The sequence below is a fragment of the Cherax quadricarinatus genome, chromosome 5 (assembly GCF_038502225.1).
Source record: "Cherax quadricarinatus isolate ZL_2023a chromosome 5, ASM3850222v1, whole genome shotgun sequence".
NCBI classification, from domain to species: domain Eukaryota; kingdom Metazoa; phylum Arthropoda; class Malacostraca; order Decapoda; family Parastacidae; genus Cherax; species Cherax quadricarinatus.
The window spans coordinates 71,182,651-71,207,004 of record NC_091296.1 but is presented as its reverse complement, the minus strand read 5'-3'; the positions used below and the strand labels follow the sequence as shown (position 1 = coordinate 71,207,004).

General features: G+C 37.8%; 1 long non-coding RNA gene across 1 annotated transcript; it reads right to left on the bottom strand.

The window, feature by feature from the left end:
- Positions 1-894: 894 nt before the first annotated feature.
- On the bottom strand, positions 895-23,994 carry LOC128684991 (uncharacterized). Its single transcript, XR_008406459.2, has 2 exons — positions 5,755-23,994; positions 895-4,967 (listed from the first exon to the last, which is right to left on the bottom strand). It is a non-coding gene; the product is annotated as an uncharacterized lncRNA (long non-coding RNA).
- Between the last annotated feature and the right edge of the window lie 360 nt (positions 23,995-24,354).

The following is a 24,354-nucleotide window of genomic DNA, read 5'->3' as shown; positions in this document are numbered from 1 at the left end:
CCACTAAGTGAAAATGGAACTGGAGGAAGCCAGGAGAGAGATACCGCTCCTGAAGGAGAGCATGAAGATTTGCAGCAGTCCACATAAGCAAGGTTGAGGATAACAGAGAAAACTGCACAGTGAGGAAAAGGAAATGAACAAAGCTCAAGATCAGAGAAATAAATGAAACTGCACTGGAAGCCGCTAACATCTCCAAAATGAATGCAGGATGACCAATGTAGCAACAAAGATTAAGGTACCAATTACTGTTATTGGAAGTTCATGGGTAAAAATATTTTGACACACACTTCTGTAAGAAGCAATGGAAGAATAGTGTGATACTGAATGCCAGGCATCCTCTTAAAATGTATATTACCTTGAAAGTAAGAAAACTGCTAGAAAGTTTAGCCCAATATGCATAGTCAATGAATGGCTAGCTGGAATTTCTTCATGTCACACCAATGATGAATCATTATTATAATAGCATATTCACAAAAAAAGCACTAAAGCTGTATGGGTCATTATTTTAAACCAAACACAGGGTTAGAGTTTTGCTTTTCCAATCATGAAACACATACAGCACACAGGCCCATTCTTTCATATCTAGGCCAAAATTTACCACTCACAGTTTATCTGAGTGAACTGAGCTCAGGACATGGATCTTCATGAAGGACCCTGGTGTCAGTAATGTAGATCTATGTGGAAGACAGTGAAAGGGTTACAAGTGTTGTGTAGTTAAGAGGAAAAGTTGCACTGTGGAGGTTGAGCACAAGAATGAAAGGAAGAAGTCATAAATGGTATAGTAAATGAGTCTGTTAACAAGTTGTGGTGAATATGAGGGACTGGCAGTGGGAAGGCTGAACAGAGTGGGAATTTGAGTAACTACTGAAACATGTAAAAATAATTAAATCACAATGTTTTTAAATTTTTATTATTATTTTCTACATACAGAAAACCACAGAATTTCAAGGAATTGTTTACCACAGGAAAGATGTACTGTTCGCCCTTACTATACACAACACATCATATACATTAAAGGCGAAACTTTGCGACAGGAAGGTAGAAAGTGTAAAAACATCAGGGTGTCAATAAAATACTACAATGCAAATTAAGATATTAAATATTTTTTCTCCATAGAATATGATTATTTCCTTGATATTAGACAAGCTGATGGTTAAGGTGCATTGTTTTACTTTAAAATTTATTTAAAAATTAAGTCTTCAATGTCCTATGTATGGTACATACTAGAATATATATTATATTTTATATACACAGCCTCTCCTCACTTAGCGACGTATTCGTTTACCGATGACTCGGACTTACATCCCTGTCTAAGACCTACTTTTACTGGGAAGTAATCCCTCTCTCCTACACACTCTAACCTGAGCCTCACTATTCTCATAAAAATTCTTTACAGCATTTAGTAACTTACTACCTATTCCATATACGTACTTGCAACATCTGCCACATTGCTCCCCTATCCACTCTATCATATACCTATTCTAAATCCATAAATGCAATGAAAACTTCCCTACCTTTATCTAAATACTGTTCACACATATGCTTCAATGTAAACACCTGATCAGGAGGGCCCTGCATCAGCCTCTCCTCACTTAATGACGGAGTTCCGTTCCTAAGACCACGTGGGTAAACGAATTCGCCACTAAGCAAGGAGCATAATATAATGGTAGTGGGATTGTGTCAACCATGTTTGATAATGTTTTAATGTTACTTTTGCACCATTTATAACATTTTTAGTATATTTTTAAATGTTTATACAGTAGTGTATTGTATATTGTAGTAAACAGAATAAGAACATAAGAACATAAGAACGAAGGAACACTGCAGAAGGCCTACTGGCCCATGCGAGGCAGGTCCAAGTCTCCTACCGGCTTAAGCCAATGCACCCAACCTAGTCAGGTCAGGTCACATTGACTTAAGGGAGGAACACGGCAACCGACCTGGTAGCACAAGCTATCAGGTCTAACTCACACCCACCCACATCCACTCATGTATTTATCCAACCTATTTTTAAAGCTACACAACGTTCTGGCCTCTATAACGGTACTTGGGAGTTTGTTCCACTCATCCACAACTCTATTACCAAACCAGTACTTTCCTATATCCTTCCTGAATCTGAATTTTTCCAACTTAAAACCATTGCTGCGAGTCCTGTCTAGGCTAGATATTTTCAGCACACTATTTACATCCCCTTTATTTATTCCTGTCTTCCATTTATACACCTCAATCATATCCCCCCTAATTCTACGTCTTTCTAGAGAGTGCAGTTTCAGGGCCCTTAGTCTATCCTCATAGGGAAGGTTTCTGATACATGGGATCAACTTTGTCATCCTCCTTTGTACATTTTCCAGAGAATTTATATCCATTCTGTAATACGGTGACCAAAACTGTGCAGCATAATCTAAATGAGGCCTAACCAAGGATGTATAGAGTTGAAGAACAACCTGAGGACTCCTATTATTTATGCTTCTTGATATGAAGCCAAGGATTCTATTAGCTTTATTGCGAACACTTATGCACTGTTGTCTTGGTTTCAGATTACTGCTAACCAGAACTCCTAAATCTTTTTCGCAATCCGTAATATTAAGATCTACATTATTTAGTTTATATGTGGCATGGCTATTGTCCTGTCCAACATTTAGAACTTTGCATTTGTCTATATTAAACTGCATCTGCCACTTCTCCGACCACTGCATCAGTCTATTCAAATCTTCCTGGAGTGCTCGAATGTCCTCGTCAGAATGAATTCGACGGCCTATTTTGGTGTCATCGGCAAACTTGCCGATGTCGCTCTTTATGCCCTCATCTATGTCGTTTATGTAGATTGTGAACAGCAGGGGGCCCAACACTGACCCCTGTGGAACACCGCTCGTGACACTTCCCCACTCTGATTTCTCCCCATTTATGCAAACTCTCTGCTGCCTATTTGTCAACCATGCCTCTATACGCAGAGGAAATCAGCTTTTATATGCATTATTTAGGTATGCATACTGGTCAGAAAGCTCGTCGTAAGTCCGAGTCATTGGTAAATATTGCTAAGTGAGGATAGGCTGTATATATATCTTCTTCTTTCAACAAACCAGCCGTATCCCACTGAGGCAGGGTGGGTCAAAGAGGAAAACAAAAGTTTCTCTTCATAACTTTAGTAATGTATACAGGAGAAGGGGTTACTAGCCCCTTGCTCCAGCACTTTAGTTGCCTCTTACGACATGCATGACTTACGGAGGAAGAATTCTGTTCGACTTCCCCAAGGAGAATATATATATATATATATAAAAACAAAGACAAAAACTAGTGTGTGTAAATTTTAATAATAAAAGATATGAAGCTACTAGTTGAGTCAGCTTATACATTAACTGCATTATACTACACGTTCACTGGTGAATCCACATAGAAATTAAAGTTAATTGCTACTTAAATCAGTTCCTGATCATTAAAGCTGTGGTGCCTATGTTGGGTTGCATGCTGCAAACACCAGTAGTTTACTGATCAGGTCACTAGCCAGGAAGCCTAGTCTGCGACTGGGCCACAGGAACAATGGTCTAAGGGAATCAACAAGAAGTAAAACGAAGTTGCTGTAGACACCAACTCTTTAATTAACCCTGGAACTCTTTGTTAGTCTAAATTTTTGATCAAAACTAATTCACTGTCTCACCAAATTGCCTTTGCTGGAGCATTATTATATACCATCTAAGATATTAATCAAATATAAACTCTTAACTTGCCTTACACTTGACAAGGGTAAAAATACAACTGATGAAAACTTTGATAATAAGAGATTTAACATTTTCCAATGAGATGCAACAAACTGAATTTCAGGTGTTATATTAAAAAACTAAATGATTATACATGTATTACAATAAAGGAGAAAATTTATAAAGAAGAGCTTCATTAAGTCAAAACTGTTTCTTGAGGGTTAATACACAACAGTGTACAAGTCACTATTACTTTACAAAAATTTTATTTACACAATTTCAGGGATCATTTATGTTCACAATAAACTATTTATTCCAACTTCCATCTAAACCTGAGGCACATTTAACCATAGCAGTTAAAGCACCATGAGCCAGATAAAGTAATTTTGCTCATGCTCTAGATTGTGTAGCATAAAATAAGTGTACATTACCTTTTGAGTCTAATATTTCTCATTTATTTACATTTTAGTTCGAAGCTGTGTTACATACATTTTATGGTACAATTCAATATGAAAATATGTAATCAAATCATTAAAGACAGGAGACAGATATCTTTCTTTACATGATGAAATCTTTTCACCATTGCAAATCACACTATCATTGAGTGAAAATAGCAAAATATATTTATGCACTTGTAACTAATGATTTGATCATGTGAATCTACTATTTTGCTGAAACATATGTAAGTAGATTTTGACATCCACATTCAAGTAAAGTAATGCTTACCTCAAACTTCAAAGCAAAAAAAAAATTAATACAATGAACATCTTAGTAAAACCACTACTGTAATTTCTTCATGTATGTTCATAATATTCAGAGATAGTTATTTCACCAGCAAAATCATTTTTTTTAATATCTGTCTTTCATGAAAAAAGATCTATTGATAATACTGCATTATAAAACAGACAAAAGTAAAAGAAAAAAATGTGATACGAACAGTACATTGTAAACTCTGAAACTTTTAATGCTGCATATACTACTGTTCTAAGAAATCACTTGATGTTTCAAAAATGGTGCAGAAGATAACTCAACTGGCCCTAGTCAACGGTCTGAATGTGTAAGAACTTGATGGTGCAAAGGTTGTGGATGACGTCGAAGGAGATGGGAAGTTAGGTGTTCCTTGCGAGTTGCAGCATAATGACAGTGAGGACAATGATAGGGACGTTCCCCAGAATGCAGACGCAGGTGCCGACGGAAATTACTTGTACAGGTGAAGGTAGCATTGGGGCAGTGTGGGCACTTGAAGCGAAGCTGTAGTGGGTTACCATGTGTCTGGAAGAGAAGACCAACACCGGGTATTACTATCACAGCTTCAGTCTCCTGGTGTCAAAAACCCAGCACTGGAATCATAGACATACACGTATTACAGCAGTGATAATATTTCCAAGTTCCCAGAAGATAATTGGCATATTCACAAGAAAGCGCTAAACCCAAATAAGTCATACAGTATTCATAGATGATAATCTAGATAATTTTGTCCACTATGTTCTCTTTTACTCAATTCCAAGATAAATACATACATTGAGCTTATTTAAAATTAAAAAAGTCCATTTCTTGCCTAAGAATGCAAATATTGCACATTGCAATATATTTTGAATTTGATGCCAAAACAGCTTTATGTGAACTCATCATCTTTATATTTCCCAAAGACAAATGTTATCTTCTGTAATTCTTATCCAGAAAGCTGTCATTGAAAATAATAATGCTGCCTTATTTTCATTAGATCACATATGTATTACATAGTATGTGCCAATAACTAATTATCTTTTGACAGGAATGCATCATGGTTAAGATTCTATGAATACTAAAACATACTTAGTAAGACCTTAAAACTTTCAATATCTGAAGTCTCCATGTTCATTAACATAATGGGTTTTGAAAACATCCACAACATTTAGGAGGTACACTACATGTATTCTAAGGAGTCACCCATATAGTTTTTTGGTCTTTCCAAAACTGTAGTACTGTATGCAACTGACTTTCCAATAGCTTGCCTTATATTCAAGTCCTCCTGTTAAGCTTCAAACATGTACCACATAAACTGAGTACAGTACTTTACATTTATTAATAGCCAAATACATGCTCTCTATTGGCCACTTTCTGCAATGAGACTATCAGGTGGAGGATTGTGGCGACGGAAGAGATGAGAGGCGAGGTGTTCCTTTCGTGAGGCAGCATAGAAACAATGTGGACACTGGAAGGGCCGTTCTCCTGTGTGGAGACGAAGATGGCGCCGGAAGGTCTGATTGCAGCTGAATGAAGAGTTAGGACACTGAGGACACTTGAGGATTGGCCGTGCAGGGTCACAGTATGTCTGTAACAAAACACAAATTTTTGTTGGTAACTTTGTTACTACAGTATATCTCTTTCATCATTTCACTGAGTTTGTTGTTTATTTATAAAGAGTACTTCCTAAAAAAAAAATCCGTAAATACCCAGTCTTTCTTAAAAATAATGCTACACATTTTAATAACCAAGAAAAATCACGTCATACATGTATAAAAAATTTACCAGTACAAAGCGGCCAAACTGATCTAATGTTTCCATAATGACTTTTTTTTTGCTTCCTTGGAGTTCATAGCCTGATGAATACTTGTACAATTCTATTAAGTTCTTAAACAGGGTATCAAGTATACATACTGCTGCTTAGAAAACAGAGTGACACATGTGGAAATTATATGCAGTGTACAGTATAAGTACTGTAGCATGCATAAATTATAGCTGGTTCAACTGGAGCATTATGTTATAAAATTTATATCGGTCAAACAACTTGGCTCTTCTATATAAATTTTTATTCGGTAAAAAAAAACATTCTTCCATACATACTACATAAGGAAGGATGTCTAGTAACACACGAAGAGATATGATACAAGGATGCCATTTTATGAGAAGAGAACACTGGTGTTCTCTTCCTGCAAAATGGCATCCTCATGATGATGAAGAGCTTGATCCCTAATCATGACGATCAAGAGCCTGATCTCCAATCAGAGTTTTTTAAATTCCTCTTTAACTCTTTCAGGGTTGGTGCCACACTTGTACGCGTAAATTCTAGCACCTTTAAATTGAGTGGAAGCTGGTAGGCCTACATATGAAAGAATGGGTCTGTGTGGTCAGTGTGAGCAGTATAAAAAAATCCTGCAGCATGCAGTGCATAATGAGAGAAAAAAAGAAAAACTCCATGTTTTTGGTTTAAAAAGGTGAATTTGCAGTATATTTTCATATGGTAATTATGATTGTATTCTCATTTTCTTGGTCTCAATTGATAGAATAGAAGATAAATTACAGAAATAGAGATGATTTTGATTTGTTTCACAATGAAAAGTATCTTGATATTGAGCTCTAAGTAGCAGAAATATTTGATTTTTGCCAATGTTCAAGATTAAACAAATCACGCCACACGTCCAATACACATCAACTTGTGAGTCTAATATTCTTTTACAAGTGTGCTGATATTATTTATAATATTTTTACAATAATGCAGTAGTCTGCATAACAGTAAATCTTTATTTTTTGAGAATAAAAATTCAAAATGGAAAGAAAGAGTAATATAAGAGGGGCCTAGAGACGTTACTAATGAACAGAGAAAATGTTATTTTAGTGCCAGGAATGTCTGTCTTGTTTATTCTGGACCCTATTTTGAAATTGGCATCTTTTGAAATTTGTGTGAAATTGGCCTAACTGCCATTTTTTGACCACTTCATTGGGTAGTTGAAATCGGTAAATGGCGGTTTCTTGTACTTATTCGATAGAATAAATGGAGCTCTAGTGAAATAGCTATGATTTTAGTCGACTGGAACATTGGAATTGGTCAAAAACAGGACTCAAAGTGGGTGAAATCGCAGATGCGTAAATATAGTCGAGACCGTTAAGTTCGTGAGAGCATAATTCCCTAAGTTTTCAATCAAATTTCATACTTTTGGTGCCATTAACATCAGGAAAAGATTCTCTATCATTTCATAAGAAAAAAATTATTTTTTTTTTTTTTTAAATTTTTCGACCCTGAGAGTGAGTTCAATCCTATTAATACTTAATGCAGAAAAAGGAAGACAATGTCAATAACTTATTTCTGAGTTATTATTATTATTGTTTGGTGTGAAACTCTACGGCTACGACACGCCAAATCTCAGCGTGTTGCACTACTTCGTCCTTGTTGACAACCTGCAGGCTACTAAGGGAGACACTGACCGTGCTCTATACTTTAGCCAGCACAGAAGTTGCCATGTAGAGTATTTAGAATGAAACAATTATAAAAATCATAATTTTTGGAGGAAAAAAAAAAACACTAACTGCCAACATGTATTTTTGATGACAAAAAATACATTTAATGAAAAACATACTTAGACATATGATAGAAACAAGTTGATTACATCAAAATGTTGCCAGAATTTTGCACTATTTTTCAGTAAGAAAACATCTTTTTCCATACTTTTTCAGTCTTAATTTCCTGATCACTTTAAAATGGCTCGCCCCTCCCTTAAGCCAGTAGGATACTTGGATGTGCCTTGCAGGAGCCAGTAGGCCTGCTACAGTGTTCCTTTTTTCTTATGTTCTTAAAATTTTTGGATGCCAAATTATGACTTTTTCAGTTTTTTAATTGCTTTTAATGTTTAACAGTATGTACACTATTTTTTATATTAACCCTTAAACTGTTCAAACATAGAACTACATCCACCTGTGTAGTGCTCCAAATGCAGTGGTACCTTGGGATACAAACTTATTTCATTCCAGAAGGCTGTTCAAGTGCTGATACCAAACAAATTTGTTCCCATGAAGAATAATGTAAATTAGATTAATCTGTTTCAGACTCCCAAAAATACACTTACAAAAGCACTTACACAAATACTCTTACATAACTGTTCATGTTTTGAACTGTTCGTATCCTGAGGTACCACTGTATTTTGGAAAAAAAAAAAAAAAAGAATTTTTTAAATGAAGAGTGGATTTTTATGAATGTTATAGGATAAAAAAAAAAATTTAGGGCCAGTACTTACCGAGATATAAGCCTGCGAAGTTGGTGCTAAATGATGAGGTGTCAGCAACATGGAGCACTGCCGCTTGCAGAAATAAACATTTATCATTTTTTTCCAAATCTTTTCTATTTTTTTTTTTGTTTTTTTTTCATGTTATGATAATAATGTATTGTTGCAGATCTTTTTATTTCATAGCCAATTCTTGTAGAGACACAAATGATTGATACTGAATTAGTAATCATACTGTCACAAACACACATGTTCACACTGATAGATGAATTTGTACACCTGGTTCAATCACATACTATTGTTTACATATTTATACAAGGTATTTAGAGGTCCCATATATGTTTCTAGAAGTGCACCACTGTAAGATACTCGAAAAAGCATGGATTCATACAGAGTGCCACCCCACATTGTTGACATATGAATCGTGTGTCTTTTCACACTTGGGGTTGCCTTGTAGTGTGAGAACACACAACACACTTCTTCTTTGGGGTAGATGGTATCGGTATCAGGCAGTGATAGTTAGGGAATTATTCTGTTGGGCACTTCCCCCTCTGCTTGTGGGGTGACAGGTCGCTGTGGAGTAGCAGGTACGGGTATGGTACCATACATTTTCGCTATCTGCATGATGACATTGAGGGTGAATTCCACATATCGTTGTCGCTTCCCAGTCTTTATTTCGCACGTGTTGAAGGCATTGAGCATTGCAATGTCTACAAGGCGCAAAAACACTTTTATATACCACTTGCGACTCCTATGTACACAGTCAACAAATCCTATCATCATATCACACTTGTCAACTTGTTGCATATTGTTCGTACAGTCGACAACAGCGGCTGGCTTTACAACAGGTTCATTGTTGAACCTGCTCTGTCTGTCTGTACCATCTCGTTTCTGTGGATGGTTGACAGCAATTTCACGTCCCATTTGCCATGCCACATCAATGCCATGATGTCATTGGCGTGAAACGCTTGCACTACACTTCCTCCAGTGAACCTTGTCATGTGTTTTCTACTTCTTCTCACTGTTCCACATATATAAGTATTATTCACATGTAGAAAATCAGCAAGCATAGGGCTTGTATACCAGTTATCAGTGAACAATGTATGGCCCTTGCCAAGGTATGGCTCCATCATCCTGCGAACAAGATCTGCCCGGTATCGCCAAGTGTGTTTTTCCCTGTGTAGATAATGACATCCAACACAAGACCAGTTTCACAGTCACACATAACAAAGAGTTTTATACCAGAGCTATAACATTTGTTTGGTATATATTGTTTGAATGACAATTGTCCCTTGAACAGAACCAAGGACTCGTCAACAACAATGTTCTTGAATGGATAAAAGTAGGCACTGAATTTTTGCTTCACATACAAAAAAAATTCCAAGATTTTGTATAGGAGGTCATTTCGGTTTGGCGTATTCCTCTCTGAGGAGTGCAACATTCGTAGCAACAGAGTGAATCTGTTGCAGGGAAAGAGGTCAGGGAAGACTGGAGTGCTGATGAAGTAGTCTGTGGACCAGTAGTGTGCTATATTTCTCTTATATGTGTGTGGCATAAGCATGACAGTGCCAAGGAATAAATACATTTCAGCCACAGTTGTATCTTTCCACCTGCACAGCCAGGATGATTCTGAAACATCAGTGTGGTCCATTGTATACCAGTAGTACATGTTGGTCTGGGTAACAATCAGGTTCATTATCAGCTCATCAAAGTATAGTTGAAAATAGTTAAACCCTGTAGACTCATTTGTGATGGGACAGTGTGGCATGATGCCACTTCTACTGGCATCAAAATTGAAAGGATGTGGCACAAATGGTGTACTTTCTGTCCAGTTCCATTTGTGGTCACCTGGTGCAGGGTGGACCTGTGGCATGGGGCATTGAGGAGCAGGAGGAGGGACAGGTGTGGAGGCAGCACATGCCTGAGAGGGTGCCGGGCAGCCCTTTGTCTGCCCACCCACCACGCCATGAGGTCCAGGCACCATGCCACCCCCCTTCTTCCTCCAGCCCAGTATACTCTCCTTGATGATCACTATCACTATCAGTGGCAGGGGTTTTGGATCATGACCTGCCACGACCCTTGCCGACTGCATATGGCACACTGCCTGAACATAGCCGATGCCTCCTGAAAGTACGTTTCAATGGGGAATATTGATAATCACTTTCACTCGACAACTCCTCTATGGGCATAAAATCTATTTCATCATTGTCACTTATATCACTGTCACAATCGCCATCACCATAACACACGGAAAATGATAATTTCCTCTTGCGGAGTTGCCTTTGGGTAGTAACACTAGAAACCCCAGAGGTGCTGGGCTGAGGGTCTGTTGTGGTCATACTGGTCACCTCAGAAATGCTGGGCTGAGTGTCTGGTATGGCCACACTGTCCACCCCAGAGGTGATGGGCTGTGGGTCATCTAGGTTGTCATCAATATTTTCACTAATTCCCTGATTATTAGTGGCTATATCAATGTCAAATCCACTAAACTTGCGTTCTGTATCACTTCACAAGAATAGTAGAGTGCTGATGTGACAGGGCGTGAGTGAATCACGGGGGTTTGCCATGATGTTGACCCAAGATGGAGCTGAAACTAACTGGTCTTACCATGCGTTACCCCAGCGTTCCCGATTTTTTCACACTGCACACTGAGTGTGCTGACCCAGAGTCTCATGTCTAGGTGACTCAGGCCTATTGCGCCAGTTTTGAAGAAATGAAAAATAAAATGTTGATCTACATTCGGAGCGTTACGCACGTCAGTGTAGATCTATGTGTGGACAGTTTAAGGGTTAAATGTGTTTAGAAATGTTTTAGCACTTGAAACAAGGGGAAATACTTAATCAAACATTGCTCTACTTGGAATATAGTGTATAATTTTTTTTTTCAACGAACTGGCCATATCCCACCATGACAGGGTGACTTAAAAAGAAAAAAGAAAGTTTTTCTTTTGAAATTTAGTAATTTATACAGGAAAAGGGGTTACTAGCCCCTTGCTCCCAGCATTTTAGCCACCTTTTACAACGTGCATGGTTCACGAAGGAAGAATTCTTTTTCACTTCCCCATGGAGATGAGTCAATTTGTTTGACTATATTGGGTTATCCTAATTATTTATGTTATATATTTAGGTCTGAGGAAATATACTGAGTTATAAAAACATTCTGAGACCATAAAACCTGTGTACCTCCCAGACTACTGTAAAACATATATATTTAAAACAAAATCTTATACTATTACAATTGTTTCAAGGTGTAATACTCATGGAGATATGTTGTATTGTTTAATATTATTGGGTTAAATCTACTTAGTGTGTTTTCTGGCTCAATTCCATTATTACCATGAAAATGTAATAAATTTGGAATGAATAAGTCATCTTTGTGTCACTTGCACACACTGTTTGCTGGTGGTGGAACAACAGCTCCTGGTTCATTGTTAAATTATGCTAGCTAGGTGAGCTAAGTATGTCAGAGGCATAGTCATCATCTGCATAGTTAACAAAGATGCACTGTGTTGACCTTCAAGGCCTTAGATTTTTTTTCAAAAGTATGAAGAGAATGTAGAACACCCAAAGAGTTGTCCTAAGGTCAAAAATACTGGCAGGTGGCAGCTTTGAAGGTATGAAAAATTGTGCATACTAGTACGTTGGGTACAATCGTCAGTTGCAGCACTACACTGGATACAGTTCAAGGAGTAATAATGAATATGGATAAGGAACAATGATTAGGGTAAAGTAACTACCATGACATATATTGTATTTTAGAGAGAAATGCCAATTATGTACCTGAAATATACATAAATTGAGATCAAGTTATTCTTAAGCAAGAATGATATCTGTGTACAGTACATATTGTAAAGAGGGTCAAAATTCATGTGACCTATTGCCTTCACAGTGACTGTTACCATTTTTAAATTTACCTATATACATGGAAATAATATTAAATAAATAGTTTTTCATCATGTCTTTCAGAAAAAGAAAAGTCTTTGTGGTAAGCATATTTATTAAACACAAATTTTTTTACAAGGCTGAAGTGAAATTGCAAAACACACAAAAAGAAGGTGCAGAAGTTTACACTGAAACATTATTACAGTGGACCCCTGGTTTACGATATTATTTCATTCCAGAAGTATGTTCAGGTGCCATTACTGAATGAATTTGTTCCCATAAGGAATATTGTGAATTAGATTAGTCCATTTCAGACCCCCAAACATACACGTACAAACGCACTTACATAAATACACTTACATAATTGGTCGCATTGGGAGCTGATCGTAAACCGGGGGTCCACTGTATAAGTCCAAATACACGTGTATGGTATGTTTTCTTTACCATTTGTGTTTTGATGTTTTCACAAGAAAATACGATCTCAGAAAAAGTGTAGCAGTTTATTCAGTCTGCATATAAACCTTTACTGATCATTTTAAATATCACAGGCTAATTTATTCTGGTATCATGTCAACTCTTTTGATATATTCTACATGTGATGGGAATGGTTTAAATAAAAAAAAAACAATACAACCTTATCCCCAGTAAGCAGTCCGCTGAACTGGATCTTGGTTCGATGCTGAAACATATGTTCTTGATCTTATGTTTCATGTCTGTCTCCATGAGGATTTAGAATTATGGTTATCATAAGGAATCTCAAGTTACATACTCTTAACACTTTATCACTTACCGCTGGTGTGCTTGATATGTATACTGTTAATGATTAACAATGGTGAACAAGTTCTATGGTGCCTCTCATAACACTACTGACCTTCGTCAAACTCTCAAGTACTTTTCAATCACTACATATTTATAGAGATTACATGTATATAGACACATTGTTATTATATTCACAAAAAAGCACTAAACTCGTGTGGATCATTCAGTGCAGTTACTTATTACAGACCAAAACTTACTACATGCCTGGCTTCCTTTACACCCTGATAATACATTCAGTGATACATATTCAGTTCCAGCACTGACAGATGATTGTATAGGCAGAAGAGATTAAGTATGTACCCAGTATCACCACCTATTGCATAATCTTATTGTTTCACGAATATGTGTGCAGCATAATTTATTAGCATAAAATAAGGCTTAAAACAATTTCCATTCTTACAAAAAAATGAAGCAGTTTTAAATTTATGTATGAACTGATGAAAATTTAGATATCTGAAAATTTATCAGAAGTACTACATTTCCTCTTCTACCTATGTATGTACAGTGCATCTGCATGTGGTTTATGTATGTATGTACAGGAAGGTTCCACTTTACAGTGTTTCACTTTACAGGGTTTTCCTAATGCAGTGGTTTTCAATTACACCCATTCTTCATTTACTCAGGACTTCCTACAATAAATATATTCACCACTCACTATAAGCAAAGGACAAAAATATTTTAAGGTAAGTGATGTGTAACTGTACATGATTTTTTTTATGTGTAGCTCTATTGTTCACATATTATCAGGCCTTTATGTGCATTTGAAAGGATAAAAAGGCTATGTTTCGCTTTACAGTGGTAGCCCAGAACCTAACCTGCTGTACAAGTGGAGCCCTCCTGTATGCACACTAGGTATCATAAATACATATGTGCACATAAACAAAAAACCAGCATCTCAATACAACCTATTGTTTTAATTACATAATACTGAATATGTGTTGCTCACCTAAACTTGTATTTCATAGGATTATTCTTCTTCTTGATACACTCCTTTAAGTCTCCTAGGTACTAATAAGGCTAACTTATGGAGGACACTGAAGTCAATACCCTCCCACACTAGCAAAATGACACTGAAGATTTTTGGGCTAATGGACATGTCCATGCCACGAAGATTATGCTTAATAAATTTCCAGATGTTTTCTATTGGATTTAAGTCTAACAAGTTTCCAGGCCAGTCACTAGAGTATAAAAAATTACAATAATCTGACTAATTCTTTATGTATTTGGCCATACGGCACTCTCGAATTTCTCAGGCAAATAGTCTGCTAAAACCATGCATGCGCTTATGATGTGCATACTTAAGATGCCTACTGTTTTCTCTATTACACTACTGTGGCATATTATCAACTAACACTCCATAAAATTTGATGCACACAGTGCCACTTCTGAGGACTAAATGTGAGCACCACGAGTTGGGCTGTGGGACTTTTCCCCTCCATCTAGTGGGCTCGTGGGCAGCTTGCCTGTGGGTCAGGCCACTATCTTTGTGGTGGAGGCCTAGCTTCCTCAACTGCCACCGTCCCACCTCTCACATCTCAGTGCTCTGTACATGCGTATCTCATTTGATTCTCAGATCTGCGATTGTGATTCATTTTTTTATCTTTTCATTAACATACCTTGTATTTGTGAAGTAACCATGGTACCCAAGAGGCATGTAAGTGATGCTGGAAGTGGCAAGAAAAAGTTTAAGCATTCAAGTCTTGGTGTTATGACGAAAATCGAGATATTAGACAAGCTTAAAAGGGTGCATGTGTTGTGGAGACAGCGAGAGCCTATGGTTTTAATGAAGTGTTGGTTCATATAATTAAAGAATATGGCAAATATACGGGGTTGTGCAAAGAATAACCTAGGTTGTTACCTTCTGAAAAAAATGACACAATGATCACAACAGGTAAATAAAACAGAAAACTTAATGCTTGAGTGGATTGAACAAAAAATGAAGAAAGGGACACCATTTAATTTCATCTTAATTAAGGAAAAAGCCTTACAGTTGTATAAAACAGTGTGTGATGATGAATGAAGGCCTGAACAAGTGTGTGTGTGTTTAGCATTGGCTGGTTCCATGTAATAGGAAAATGCTTCAGCTGATCACACAGCAGCAAGTAATTTCCCTACTGAATTGCAGAAAATTATTTCTGAGGGTGGCTACGAGCCACAGCAAATATTTAATGCTGATGAGACACATGTTTTGTAAGAAAATGCCAACAAGAACTTAAATCAGTCAGCAAGAGAAAAATGATCCACGATTCAAGGCAGAAAAGGATTGCTTCACCTTGCTCCTTTGCAGTAATGAATCAGATGATTTCAAGTGTAAGCCCGTGGTTATTTACCATTCCAAGAATCTTCGTACTATGAAAGGTGTGGATAAAAGCATCTTACCAGTAATTTGGAGGTCAAACCAGTCAACATGGATGACAGAAGAAATGTTTACTGACTGGTATAAGCATCACTTTATCCCTGAAGTCAAGTTTTACCTGCACAGCAAGAACCTTTACATTCAAGGTTCTCTTCACTCTTGATAATTCTTGCACTCATCCAGAAGCCTTGCTGGATGTTACCCCACATGTAAAAGTTGTATATTTACCTCCAGATAATACAACCATTGAATCATAGAGTTATTAAGTCATTCAAGTGTAACTACACAAGAAAAGTGATGAAGGCTGGGGAAAGTTATGACCTTCTGTAGTTAACTCTTTCACTGGTTTTCCCTTCCTTGAGTCAAGTGCAGGAAAACATTTTAGCTAGCAAGGAGGTTACCAGATGATCTCTTTGAAGATATGAAGGACGATGATGAGAATGAGCTCTTAGAAGATGAGGAAGACAGGAGTGCACAGACACAAGGGAGGCAGATAACAGATGAAGAACCTCAAGAACAACAGTTAACATTGCAACACTTACATGAGCAGCTCCACAGTGCTGCTAAACTAGCAGACATTTTCACTGAGGAGGGCCCTAACAAATTTAGAAGCAGTACTCTGAAACAGGATCTAGAGCACCTGATGTCCTACCATCAGCAGTAGTACTGCAGAGTAAAAAAGAGACCAGAGATGCATTACAGAATTTATCCATTCTCCAGTAAAACCACTGACTTTAGTGCAATAATCTCAACCATCCACAGCATCCCTCTCCAATCTCTTTAGTCATCTACAAACACCAGCAACAACGATTTAAGGTAAGAAATATTATTTCTGTAACATCTGTAGCTTTAAGCAATGCATGAAACATAATAAGTCATGACAATACACACATTGTAATTTTTATTTTTTTTTAAGATCTGGAGACCTAATAAAGAGATGTTTGGCATTTTTGGGGATACAAAGAACATAACCCTTTTTTCTCATAAGTTCTTCAATTTCTTTTACACAATTTTGTCCTACAGTTAGTTTTCAGGAACGTATCTACAAAGTTAATTGACAGTATACTGTATATGCCTGCGTGCATGCATGCATGCATGCATGCATGCGTGTGTGTGTATGTGTATTCACCTAATTTTGGTTGCAGTGTGTGTGTGTGTGTGTGTGTGTGTGTGTGTGTAAAAGAGAGGTGAAGAGAGTGGTGTGGGAGTGCAAAAGGAGAGAGCAAATGATAGAATGGGTGAGGTGCTGTCAACAAATTTTGCTGAATAAGAAAAAGTTTTGGAGTGAGATAAATAGATTAAGAAAGCCTAGGGAACAAATGGACCTGACAGTTGAAAATAGAGTAGATAGGGAGTTGGAGGTACTGGGAAGATGAGGAACTGTTAAATGTTGATGAAGAGAGGAAGGCAGTGATTTCATGCACTGACCAGGGAGGTATAACATGTTTTAGGAGTGAAGAAGAGCTGGATGTGAATGTGGAAGAAGTGCATGAGGCACTGGATAGAATGAAAAGGGGGTAAAACAGCTGGAACAGATGGAATTATGAAAGAAATGTTAAAAGCAGATGGGGATATAATTTAGAATGGTTGGTACTTTTGTTCAATAAATGTATGAAAGAGGGGAAGGTGCCTAGGAACTGGCAAAGAGAATGAATAATTCCTTTATATAAAGGGTAAAGGGACAAAAGAGAAATGTAAAAATTATAGCAGAATAAGCCTACTGAGTATACCTGGTAAAGCATATGGTATGGTTAATACTGAAAGAATAAGAGGTAAGACAGAAAGCAGGATCACAGATGAACAAATAAGCTGTAGAATGGGCAGGGGATGTGTAGATCAAGTGCACTGAACAATATTTAGACAAAAGTAGGGAAGTTTTAGTTGCTTTTATGAATTTAGAAAAGGCTTATGATTGGGTGGATAGGGTAGTAATGTGGCAGATGCTGCAAGTGTATGGAATAGGTAGTAAACTGCTAAATGCTGTGAAGAGTTTTTATGAGGATAGTAAGGCTCAGGGTAGGGTGTGTAGGAGAGAGGGGGGAAATTACTTTCAGGTAAAAGTAAGTCTTAGACAGGGATGCATAATATCACAATGGTTGTTTAACATATTTATAAATGGGGTTATAAAACAAGTAAATGCAAGGGTGTTGGGGAGAGGGGTGGGATTAAATAATGTGGATTCAAATACAAAATAGGAGTTAACACAGTTACTTTCTTGCTGATGATATTGTGCTTTTGGGAGATTCTGAAGAGAAGTTGCAAAGGTTAGTGGACAAGTTTGGGAGGGTGTGTAAAGGTAGAAAGTTGAAAGTGAACATAAATAAGAGTAGGGTGATGAGGATATCAATCGATTCAGATAAGGAAAAATTAGATATCACATTGGAGGGAGGGGGTAAGGAAGAAGTTAATGTGTTTAGATATTTGGGAGTAGACTTGTCAGCGGATGGGTTTATGAAGGACGGGGTAAACCATAGAACTGACGAAGGAAAAAAGGTGGGTGGTGCATTGAGGCATTTGCGGAGACAAAGAACATTATCTATTATCCAAGAGAGTATATTGGTACCAACACTCTTATATGGGTGTGCAGCATGGGTTATGAATGAGGAAGAGGAGATGTTGTGTCTAAGAGCAATGTGTTGTGTAAATATTATGCAGAGAATTCGCAGTGTGGAAATTAGGAGGAGGTGTGGAGTTACTAAAAGTATTATTCATAGGGCAGAGGAGGGGTTGTTGAGGTGATTTGGTCATTTAGAGAGGGTGGAGCAAAACAGGATAACTTGGAGGGTGTATAAATCTGTAGTGGAGAGGAGGAGGGGTAGGGGTCTTCCTAAGAAAGGATGGAGGGAGGGGATAAAAAAGGTTTTGTGTGCAAGAGGCTTGCACATACTGCAGGCATGTGTGAGCATGTTAGATAGGAGTGTGTGGAGACGAATGGTGTTTAGGACTTGACGGGCTGTTGAGTGTGAGTAGGGTAATATTTTGTAAAGGGATTCAGGGAAACAGGTTACCCAGACTTGAGTCCTAGAGGTGTGAAATACAATGCCTAAACTTTAAAGGAGGACTTTGGGATATTTGCTGTTTGGAATGACATATGAACTGTTGAATCTGTGCACCTCTGCAAACACTGATTATGTGTGAATGATGGTGAAAGTGTTTCTTTTTTGGGTCACCCTGCCTCAGTGGGAGACAGTCACACTGTTGAAAATATATGTATATGTATATGCATACACACACACACACACTTGGTCCCTAAAGCCACATATAAGTGAGTACACACACACACGCATGAATTTCTAGTCAATCATCAATTAGGTAGTTACAGTCCTGAAAATGGTGTCTAATAAAAAATTGTCTAAATAAAAGTACAGAATATATGGAATGAGGTTACATTCATTAGACCCATAAAAAAAAAAATATCATTGCTTGTTTTAGAAAGGTGTGGAGAGGGCTGATGTGACCCTGTACAATACCTGTACAAACATATGACAGGCAGTTCTACAACTATCACATGGCACCACCACAACCACAATCACTTGCAAACATATGGAAAAATGCAATATATTACCAATCTATTATATTACCAGCCAATAGACAAGATCTTTTACTAAATAAATATGTCCAGTGTAATATCCACCCAAAAATATGTAAAAATGATAAACTCACAAGAAAACCTGAGTTTATTATGAATTGTTATGTTGGGCAAGTTGTGATGGCCCAAGGGTCATTGTGCCCATCTCACTGCTGTGAAATTAATTACCGCAATACATAAGGAAGATAAGAACATAAGAAAGGAGGAACATTGCAGCAAGCCTGTTGGCCCATACTAGGCAGGTCCTTCACAAATCCATTCCCCTAATAGAATATTTGCCCTCATAAGAACATAAGAAAGAAGGAACACTGCAATAGGCCTACTGGCTTATGCAAAGCAGCTCCAATTCCCCCACCGGCTTAAGCCAATGCCTTGACCTAGTGAGGTCAGACATGTCACTTAAGGGAGGAGCACTGCATCCGGCCTAGTAGCACAAGCTAGTCAGGTCCAACTCACACCCACCCACACCCACTCATGTATTTATCCAACCTATTTTTAAAACTACACAATGTCTAAGCGTCTATGACGGTACTCGGGAGTTTGTTCCACTCATCCACAACTCTATTACCAAACCAATGCTTTCCTATATCCTTCCTGAATCTGAATTTTTCCAGTTTAAAGCCATTGCTGCAAGTCCTGTCTATGTTATATATTTTTAGCATGCTATTTGCATTCCCTTTAAAAATTACTGTTTTCCATTTATACACCTCAATCATATCCCCCCCTAATTTTACGCCTTTCTAGAGAGTACAGATTCAGGGCTCTCAGTCTATCCTCATAGGGAAGATTTCTGATACATGAGATCAACTTTGTCATCCTCCTTTGTACGTTTTCCAGTGCATTTATATTCAAACTGTAATACAGTGACCAAAACTGTGCAGCATAATCTAAATGAGGCCTAACCAAAGATAATGTATATAGAGTTGAAGAACAACCTGAGGACTTCTATTATTTATACTTCTAGATATGAAGCCAAGGATTCTGTTAGCTTTATTGCAAACACTAATGCACTGTTGTCTTGGTTTCAGATTACTGCTAACCAGAACTCCTAAATCCTTTTTGCAATCCGTAATATTAAGATCTACATTATTTAGTTTATATGTGTTGAGAACTTTGCATTTGTCTATATTAAACTGCATCTGCCACTTCTCCGACCACTGCACAAGTCTATTCAAATCATCCTGGAGTGCTTTAATGTCCTCATTAGAGTGAATTGGACGGCCTATTTTGGTGTCATCAGCAAATTTACTTATGTCGCTATTTATTCCCTCATCTATGTTGTTTATGTAAATTATGAACAACAAGGGGCCCAACACTGACTCCCTGTGGAACACCGCTTGTGACGTGCCCCCATTCTGATTTCTCCCCATTTAAGCAAACTCTCTGCTGCCTATTCGTCAACCACGCCTCAACCCAGGAAAAAATTTCTCCTCCTATTCCGTGTGCCTTAACCCGTAAACGGTCCAAACGTATATATACGTTTTTACCACTAGTGCCCCAAATGTATATATACATTTTATGTGTCCTACATTTAACATTGCCACGATAAGCCTGAGTCGTCTAGACATGTGAGAATGGGTGTGAGAACTCACTATGCACCATATTAAAATAACTGGGGATGCCTGGGTACCATATGCTCTTTTTTCCTATTAAAAAACAACAATGTTTTTTTTCTCAAAAAAGCTGGGGCAGTACGGTAGTGAACGTATATATACATTTGGACCATTTACGGGTTAAGTTTCCTCAATAGCCTCTGATGTGGAACTCTATCGAAAGCCTTACTGAAGTAAATATACACAATATCATATTCAATACCATGATCTACCTCCTCAAATACCTTAGTGAAGAAAGTTAGTAAATTCATAAGACAGGAACGCCCCTTTGTAAAACCGTGCTGAGATTCATTAATCAATTTATGCCTTTCTAGATGGCTACGAATTGCTTCGGCAATTACTGATTCCATAAATTTTCCCACTATGGAGGTAAGAGTGAGGAAGAGCCAGTTGTGAGTGTGGTGGAAGTTCGTGAGGCAGTGGGTAGAATGAATTGGGGTAAGGCACCTGGGATTGATGGGATAAAGAAAGAAATGTTGAAAGCAGGTGAGGATATAGTTTTGGAGTGGTTGGTGCTTTTGCTTAACCCCTTGACTGTCGCAACCCCAAATTCTGAGGTGTCTCCTGGTGTCGCACAAAAAAAAAAAAAAAAAAAAAAAAAAAAAAAAAAAAAAAAAAAGATAGAGAAGCTTTTCCTGTTGATAATGACACCAAAAGAATGAAATTTGATGGAAAACTGATGGAATTACGCTCTTGCAAGGTTAGCGACCGCACCGATACTTGCGAATCGGTGATTTCGCCCACTTTGAGCCTTATTTTCGGCTAATTTCGTTGTTCCAGTCGACCAAACTCATAGCGATTTCTTTAGAACTCCATTTTTTCTATCGATTGAGCATAAGAAACTGCCCATTTACCGATTTCAACTACCCAATAACATGGTCAGAAATTTGCAATTTGGCCAATTTCTCGAAAATTAAAACACTATGATAATTATAAAATAGGGTCCAAAATGAACAATGCACACATTCCTGGCTCTAAAGTAACATTTTCTTTGTTCATCAGTCACGTCTCCAGACCCCTCTCATATTACTCTTTCTTTCTATTTTGAATTCTTATTCAAACAAAAAACAGAAGATTTACTGTTATGCAGACTACTGCAATATTGTAATAATTGTATAAATAATGTCAACCCATTCATGACTGCATATTAGAATGGCTACTTGGACATTTATTGGACAATGACATCATTTGTTTACTTTTGAACACTGGCAAAAATCAAACATTTCCCCTACTTTGAGCTCCATTTCCAGGTTCTTTTTATAGTAAAATCAATCAAAATCACCTTTATTTCTATAATACGTTTTCCATTCTATCAAATGAGACCAAGAAAACAAGAATACAACCATAAATACTATATGAAAATAGACCACAAAGTCGGCATTTTAATTAAAAAAAAAAAAAAAAAAAAAAAAAAGGCGGTTATTTTTTCCTCATTATGCACTGCATGCTGCAGGATTTTTTTATATGGTGCACACTGACCACACAGACCCATTCTCTCACATGTGGACCTACCAGCTTTCTCCTGCTTGATTTGAAGCCACTAGAATTTATGAGTATATATACGTCAAAAACGGTGGCTCGTAAGACGTATATATACGACTGAAACATTAAAAGGGTTAATAAATGTATGGAAGAGGTTAAGGTACCTAGGGGTTGGCAGAGAGCATGCATAGTTCCTTTGTATTAGGGCAAAGGGGACAAAAGAGAGTGAAAAAATTATAGGGGAATAAGTCAGTTGGGTATGCCTGGTAAAGTGTATGGTAGAGTTATTATTGAAGGAATTAAGAATAAGATGGAGAGCAGGATAGCAGATGAACAAGGAGGCTTTAGGAAGGGTAGGGGGTGTATAGACCAAGTGTTTACAGTGAAACATATAGGTGAACAGTAGTTAGATAAGGGTAAAGAGGTTTCTGTGGCATTTATGGATTTGGAAAAGGCATATGACAGGGTGGATAAGGGAGCACTGTGGCAGATGTTGCAAATGTATGGAATAGGAGGTAGGTTATTGAAAGCAATGAAGAGTTTTTGTGAGGACAGTGAGGCTCATGTTAGAGTCTGTAGGCGATAGGAAGATTATTTCCCAGTAAAAGTAGGCATTAGACAAGGATGTGTGATGTCACTATGGGTGTTCAATATATTTATAGATGGGGTTGTAAGAGAAGTGAATGCTTGGGAGTTGGCAAGAGGTGTGGGGTTAAGAGATAAAGAATCTAACACAAAGTAGGAGCTGTCATAACTGCTCTTCGCTGATGACAGTGTGCTTTTGGGAGATACTGAAGAGAAGTTGCAGAGGTTGGTGAATGAATTTGGTAGGGTATGTGAAAGAAGAAAATTAAAAGTGAATATAGGAAAGAGGAAGGTGATGAGGATAACAAAAAAATTAGGTAACAAAAGATTGGATATCAGATTATCAGATTGGAGGGAGAGATTATAGAGGAGGTGAATCTATTCAGATATGGAAGCAAAGAGGGGAATGTATGAGAGTACAGTCATACCAACACTCTTCTATGGGTGAGAAACATGGGTGGTGAATGTTGCAAAAAGAAGGCTGAAGGCAGTGATGTCGTGTCTGAAGGTAATATGGTGTGTGAATATAATGCAGAGAATTCGTAGTTTAGAAATTGGGAGGAGGTGCAGGATTACCAAAACTATTATCCAAAGGGCTGAGGAGGGGTTACTGAAGTGGTTGTAGTGGAGAGAAAGGCGGGTAGGGGCCAGCCTAGGAAAGGTTGGAGGGACGGAATAAAGGTGGTTTTGTGTGCGAGGGGCTTGGACTTCCAGAACGCATGAGTGAGCTTGTTAGATAGAAGCGAACGGACACAAATGGTTTTTGGGACTTGATGTGCTGTTGGAGTGTGAGCAGGGTAACATTTTTGAAGGGATTTAGGGAAACCAGCAGGCTGGACTTGAGTCCTGGAGATGGGAGGTACAGTGCCTGCACTCTGAAGGAGGGGTGTTAATGTTGCAGTTTTATAAGTGTAGTGTACGTGCGCCTCTGGCAAGATACTGATGGAGTAAATGATGGTGAAAGATTTTCTTTTTTGGGGGCACCCTACCTTGGTAGGAAATGGCCAATGTGTTAATAAAAAAAAAATATTTTAGTAAATATAAACCATTAATATACATTAATAAATTTATTTAAATAAAAATAAAGTATAATTTCCCTTATATTTCTTCTTGAGGAGGAGGAGGAGGAGGAGGAGGAGGGGGGAGAGGAGGAGGGAGAGGAGGGAGAGGAGGAGGGAGAGGAGGAGGGAGAGGAGGAGGGAGAGGAGGAGGGAGAGGAGGAGGAGGAGGAGGAGGAGGAGGAGGAGGAGGAGAAGAAGGAGAAGAAGGAGAAGAAGGAGAAGGAGGAGAAGGAGGAGAAGGAGAAGAAGGAGAAGGAGAAGGAGGAGGATAAGAAGAAGAAGAAGAAAAAGAAG